This window comes from Corythoichthys intestinalis, chromosome 16 (assembly GCF_030265065.1).
Source record: "Corythoichthys intestinalis isolate RoL2023-P3 chromosome 16, ASM3026506v1, whole genome shotgun sequence".
Classification (NCBI taxonomy): Eukaryota; Metazoa; Chordata; class Actinopteri; order Syngnathiformes; family Syngnathidae; genus Corythoichthys; species Corythoichthys intestinalis.
This window is the reverse complement of record NC_080410.1, coordinates 29,093,274-29,099,620: the sequence shown is the minus strand read 5'-3', so window position 1 is coordinate 29,099,620 and position 6,347 is coordinate 29,093,274.

The window sequence follows — 6,347 nt, the reverse complement described above, 5'->3', positions numbered from 1 at the left end:
ACAAAGTGAGAAGCAGAGCCTCGTTGTCCTTGGCTTTCGGGGTCCCATGACAACGGCCCACCCGGCAAGGCGCTAATGCAGGAACTTCATCTTCCATGTTTGTCGCATCATCACTCGATATGGTGAGAGAAGCTTTCGAACGCGCCGTCTTTCACATTTTTTGAAAATCTTCTTTTGGAGTGCGTCAAATTTCAGGTCGTTTCCATATGTCCAACTGTGTTTGAACAATAATAGTTCTGGTGATTAATAAAAGTCCAAGAACAGAACCCTGTGGAACTCAATTTTGGCTTTCAATGTAAGAAAAAAAAAAACAATCCAAAACAATTGGCTCAATTTTGACGTCTCCTTTGCGGCCGTCCGGCGAGCGGTGACCCAGGAAGCGCGGCTTAATTGGCGCGGTCCAACTGGCCGCTGTCAGCCGAGGCCTTTCGTGGCCTTTTCGTGGCGTTCTCACGGGAAAGGAAGGAAGAAGAGGCGGCTGCGCCGTAATGAGGCGGCGTACCTGCTTGCAGACGGGCGCATCAGGAGGGTCACTTGTGGGCAATTAGAGAGAAATAATGAGAGCTTTCTCTTCCTGGCTGTCGTCTGTTTGCCCCCCATCAGCTTCCTGCGCTCCCCTGCTTCTTCGTCCTTCTGTTTCCTGTGAGGGGCATCATGATGCTTCATCAGGAAGACGAAAAACAGGCAACAAACAACAACAAGGAGCACTTGGGTGATACTTTTTAAGTCCTGGGGTTTGAGGAAATTCTGTTGACTGTGCGAAACACTGGACTGTTTGCCAGTCAATGGTCAGGGACCATGTAACTAGGCATGTGCTGGTATGATATTCTGACGGTATGATAACCTTAAGCCAAAATATCACGGTTTCACAGTATTGCAATTACAGCTCTAAAATGTGTTACTTTAAGATATCTGTGTTTTTTTCCGTTAACAGGATTTGTACTTTTTCAAAACATATTAGCAAATTGGAACATACATATAATGTTAAATTAAAATTTAAAAAAAAGAAAAAATTCTAAATACAATTAAATGCAATCTTTTAGGTGAGCCTAAACCTACAGCCGCATTCCAACATCACTACCATCAGAAGAAAAAAATGTTTTCATAAAAAGCATGTGTGTATGACTCGTATTATGTTTACATTATCCACGCACGCTGGAGTTAACTCTCGTAGCTGGTGGGAAACATTCACGACAGTGTTTACCAACCTTTAATTTTGTGTAACTGCGAAATCATATTGGAGGTATTGCCTCTTCGGCAGCTAACCTCCGCAAACATGTTTGACATGTCGGTTGGCCCTCCTCTAAACCGCGGCCGTCTGTAACTTTTATGCAACCGAAATACTGTATTTACCTACCAGGGATTTCGTTTTCTTTGATGGAGGAAAAAGTTCAGGAGTTTAACCTCCTCTAGCCATCATGCTACACAGCTGACTCACTGACACTGAGCAATAACTGGTGGGTGAGGGTTGAGCCTTGTAGCTGCAAGCTAGGGATTTCTCCATGCATTTTTGGGACATAAAAAATAGCTAATACCTTAGGGACGGTATTACGAAAAACTTTTGCGGTTTTGAAACCTTTGTGGTTTTCATACCACGGTATACCTTGAAACTGGTAATAGGCACATGTCTATATGTAACATTTAGGGCTGTCAAACGATTAAAAGTGTTAATCGAGTTAATCACTGCTTAAAAGTTAATCGTAATTACAATTCAAACCATCTCTAAAATATGCCATATTTTTCTGTAAATTATTGTTGAAATGGAAAGATAAGACGGATATATACATTCAACATACTGTACATAAGTACTGTATTCGTTTGTTATAACAATAAATCCACAAGATGGCATTAACATTATTAACATTGTTTCTGTGAAAGGGATCCACGGATAGAAAGACTTGTAATTCTTAAAAGATAAATGTGAGAACAAGTTATAATAATTTTATATTAAAACCCCTATGTATGTCTTTGTTTTAATACAATTTGTAAAATTTTCAATCAAAAAATAAACAAATAGCTCGCCATTGTGGACGGTAGTGATTGAAATACACCACAAGGTGTCAAGGGCGAGTTTTAAATTAATTAGAGATCTAGCCAAGTTTTTCTAGTGCGTTTTGCCCCTCGACTGACGCCGTAGTTTTCGGGTTCATTGTACCTTACGTTCATTTGAGTGTTCACTTCACAATGTACGAGACCTCTGATAGTTTGTATATTGTGACTGAATATTGCCATCTAGTGCATTTGTTGAGCTAAACGAAATGTTTGAATAGAGTTTGACCAAAATCTGAGTATTATTTTGCATAGCTATTTTGATTGGGAATGCCAGTTCTCTTTGCATTGAGCGCTTTTCTTTTTGAGAACATTTTTTTCGAGAGATAGAAATATTATTTTTGTTGTGCTTCCAGTAAATTATACTGTAGTGACTTAACTGTTCCGCCCAAATGCATGATGGGAAGTTGGGCAACTATGACTGTCAGTTGTGGCTGCAAATGGTATATCCTCTCTGCGTTGTGTTAAATACAGGGTGTCAAGAAAAAGATCATCTCCGGTCATTCTTCCCCACGTCGCTCGCTACAATAGTTATAATTGTTGTGGAAGAGATGCCAAAGCTGATGCCAATAAATACCGCGGCCCCAATGAATACCTGTGTCCACTCCACTAGCTTGTCTCTTCCTCTTACCTCTCAATATACATAAAACGGCGCCATTGTAGTCTGTTTGCGGCACTGCATGAGTGGGTCGTTCCACGCATGCGTTCAATGCATTAGATATTTTAACGTGATTCATTAAAAAAATTAATTACCGCCCGTTAACGCGATAAATTTGACAGCCGTAGTAACATTATTATAGATGTTCAATAATACATCTGGATCGACACATCAAAGGGTTTAGCAACAATCCAAACAAATTGATGGTAAACATTGATCAAAACATGCCGTTTTCTTAGAAAATGGCTTCATTCAGATATTTAATTTTTTTTGTGTTGTAGTTTCTGTGGCTTTTCGTGAAGTGGAACTTGTTTGTGTTCAATCTTTCATTGGTGGTGATAGACCTCCAATCCATTTTGACTGGGAGTACTGGCAGCAATCATTTAAAAATTGTTTTCTTTTTTTTAATTATACATTTTATTTATAATTCACTTTCATTTTTTTACTCATTCCTCTTTTAATTTTAAAATAGTGTTTTATATATATATATATATATATATATATATATATATATATACATATATATATACATTTTACATCATTTGGTCTTAATTTTTATTTATTTATTTTTAACTCAGCTTTTAAAGGGATCCATGGATAGAAAGACCTCTTGATGTTTTTGTTTTTATACAATTTGTAAAATTAGTTTCACCAGTAGGTCGCCATTGTTGTTGACGTCGCAGGGTATTGACGTCAGATGGTTACGTTGCCGAGCTTCCAGAGTACTTCATCCTTCCTTGTATTTTATCATCAATGATGAAGAGCTCCCATGCATCTTTTTGGTGAGACAGCAGTGCTAAGCCCTTGTGGAGGCACTGACCGATTTGCGAGGATATTGTGGCTCTGTGTTCTGCCCTGGGTGGGAGGTCTTTCTCTCTAGTAAGAGCCCTACCAACTCATTCTGTTGGTCATGATTTGGATTCTCTCTAGTAAGAGCCCTACCAACTCATTCTGTTGGTCATGATTTGGACACTTTCTTCTTCAAAGGACACATAAGTGGAATCTTATGAGTCAGATTGATCCTGTTCAGTTGGATTTCCAGGTGGACAACTGCCACTGCCACCTGGACAATAGTCTGTGTCCTCATCATCAGAAATTTCGGATACTTGTGTCCAACCCCATCGCTGCCTCGCCATCATCCAACATCTGTAGGACCATTTCAGCTGTAAATCCAGAACAAATCCGATTTTTTCGTGTTTTTCCCGACTTGACTGAACGGGAAAAGTGGACCATTTTCAAATTTGATCCAGGTCACTTTCGCATGTGGTTAAAATCCTCTCTGGGCCACATTTTTCCAGAATGTGGCTGCGGTCCGAACTGTCAGGTCCCCCAAATTGGAATTCATGCAGCAATTATTATCAGCAAAGAGCGAGAGAGACAGGGTGCTCCGGTAGCGGTGCAGCTGTGCATTAGCGCCTAGCTTGAACGCGACTTTTGGGGAAAGGAGCGGGCTTGACAACAGTCATAAAAAAATACTAGGCCTGCAAGCAGGACTGAACGGGCCCTCGCAATCTAGCGCAACTCGGACGTCACGCAACTCGGACTGTGTGCAGGTCAGGGTGGTGGCAGATCCTCCTCTCTAATCATCTCATTAGAACCTAACATGCTCGAAAGTCGCCTATTTACATTCCCACACCCAAGAGATAAAAACCCCTATTGGAGAGAGTACTACAAAAAAGGAGCCACTACTGAGCTGTGCAGCCAAGCCCTTATTCAAAACCAAAATTAATCTTCGAACTGGGCCAATTCGACCAAGTGTGCCAACTATTGTGGCTCTATAAGCTCCCTGAGTCTCTGAAAAAAAATATTTCCTTTAAATGGCGAACAAAGGGTCGTCACGGCAACAGACAGAGACACGTGGACATGGGCCGTAAAAAAGTATTTTAATAGGTCTTGAAACTACAATGACCAACATGAAAAGAACTGGACATGTTTTGGAAAAACGAGTGACTTTCTATCGCCACTAGTTGGCGCTGTAGGGTTGATGCAAATGACCCCTACAAGGCCCTTCAGGGTATGACTCTCAACAAGCACGGGAAGTTTGGCGCAGATATCTTGTATATCTGCCGAGTTATGACTGTTCAAAGTTTTTGGAGAGAAAAATTGTTGACAGTCATTTTCACTTTCCTGTTTGGACCCCTCCGCTTCAACGAAACTTCAATATTTTTCATCAGGCACCTGAAGACAGGTCTTAAGGTTTCCCTTATGCAGGTTTGAGGTAGATTGATTTTTTCCCTTTAGAGGAGGAGTGTGTCCCGTAAAAAAGGGCATTTCCTGTTCCCACTAGGAGGCGCCAGGCACAAATGGTAAATTTTCAATCCAGTCCTGCTCAGGCTGGTATACCTCACACACATGCCAGATTTAAAATAGATTGAACGTTGTATGAGGGAGTTATCAGTCATTTTCCGAATTCGGTGTTTTGGCTAAAAAATGGAAGAATTTGGCGCCCCGCCCAGGTCAGGCCCGTGAATGAAAACACACCATTTTTATAACTTAAGATTTCATATGCCTCATGAACAGTCTCACCAATTTTGAGAATGATCAAACTAATTCCCTAGGTGCCAAGGTGTAAAATGTGCACACTGTAAATCGATAAAAATTTCACATTCAATCCAAAATACCCGATTTCCTGTTGGGTTTGGAATACGCATGCAAGAGACTTTTTGGAGCAGTTTTGTACAAGGTATCGACTCTCCGAATTTCATCCCTCTACGTTGAAAAAACCTAAATGGAGAGGCCTTTTTGAAAATTTCAAGGGGGCGCCACTGAGCCATTTTGTTAAATTGTTTCGTAACGTTGCAAGATTATCGAACGTTATGCAAAGCCGCATGTATGTGCAAATTTTGGTGAGTTTTTATGCATATTCAAGCCTCCAAATGTAAACTCTTACTGTGAACCCATGAAAGTTTCACATTCGATCCAAAATACCCGATTTCCTGTTGGATTTGGAATATGGGTGCAAGAGACTTTTTGGAGCAGTTTTGCATAAGGTATTTACTCCCCAAATTTCCTTGCTCTATGTTGAAAAAACCCAATAGGAAAGGCCTTTTTTAAAACTTCTTTCTGTCGCCACTAGTTGGCACTGTAGAGTTGATGCAAATGACCCCTACAAGAACCTTCAGGGTATGACTCTCAACAAACACGGAAAGTTTGGCGCAGATATGTTGCATATCTGCCGAGTTATGACTGTTCAAAATTTTTGGCGAGACAAATTGTTGACGGTCATTTTCACTTCCAGTTTGGACCTCTCCGCTTCAACGAAACCTCAATATTTTTCATCAGGGACCTGAACACATGTCTTGAGGCTCCCCTGAAACAGGTTTGAGGTCAATAGATTTTTTTCCCTTGGAGGAGGAGCCTGTCTCGTAAAGAAGGCCATTTCCTGTTCCCACTAGGGGGCGCCAGGCCTAATGGGTAATATTTCAATGCAGTCGTGTTCAGGCTGGGATATCTCATATACATGCTAGAAATGAAAAAGATTGAACGTTGTATCACGGAGTTTTTAATCAGTTTCTGAATTTGGTATTTTGCCCAAAAATGGCCGACTTTGGGACCACGCCCAGGCCAGACCCTTGAATGAAAACACACCATTTTGAAAACTTAAGATCTCATATGTCTCCTGAATAGTCTGACCAATTTT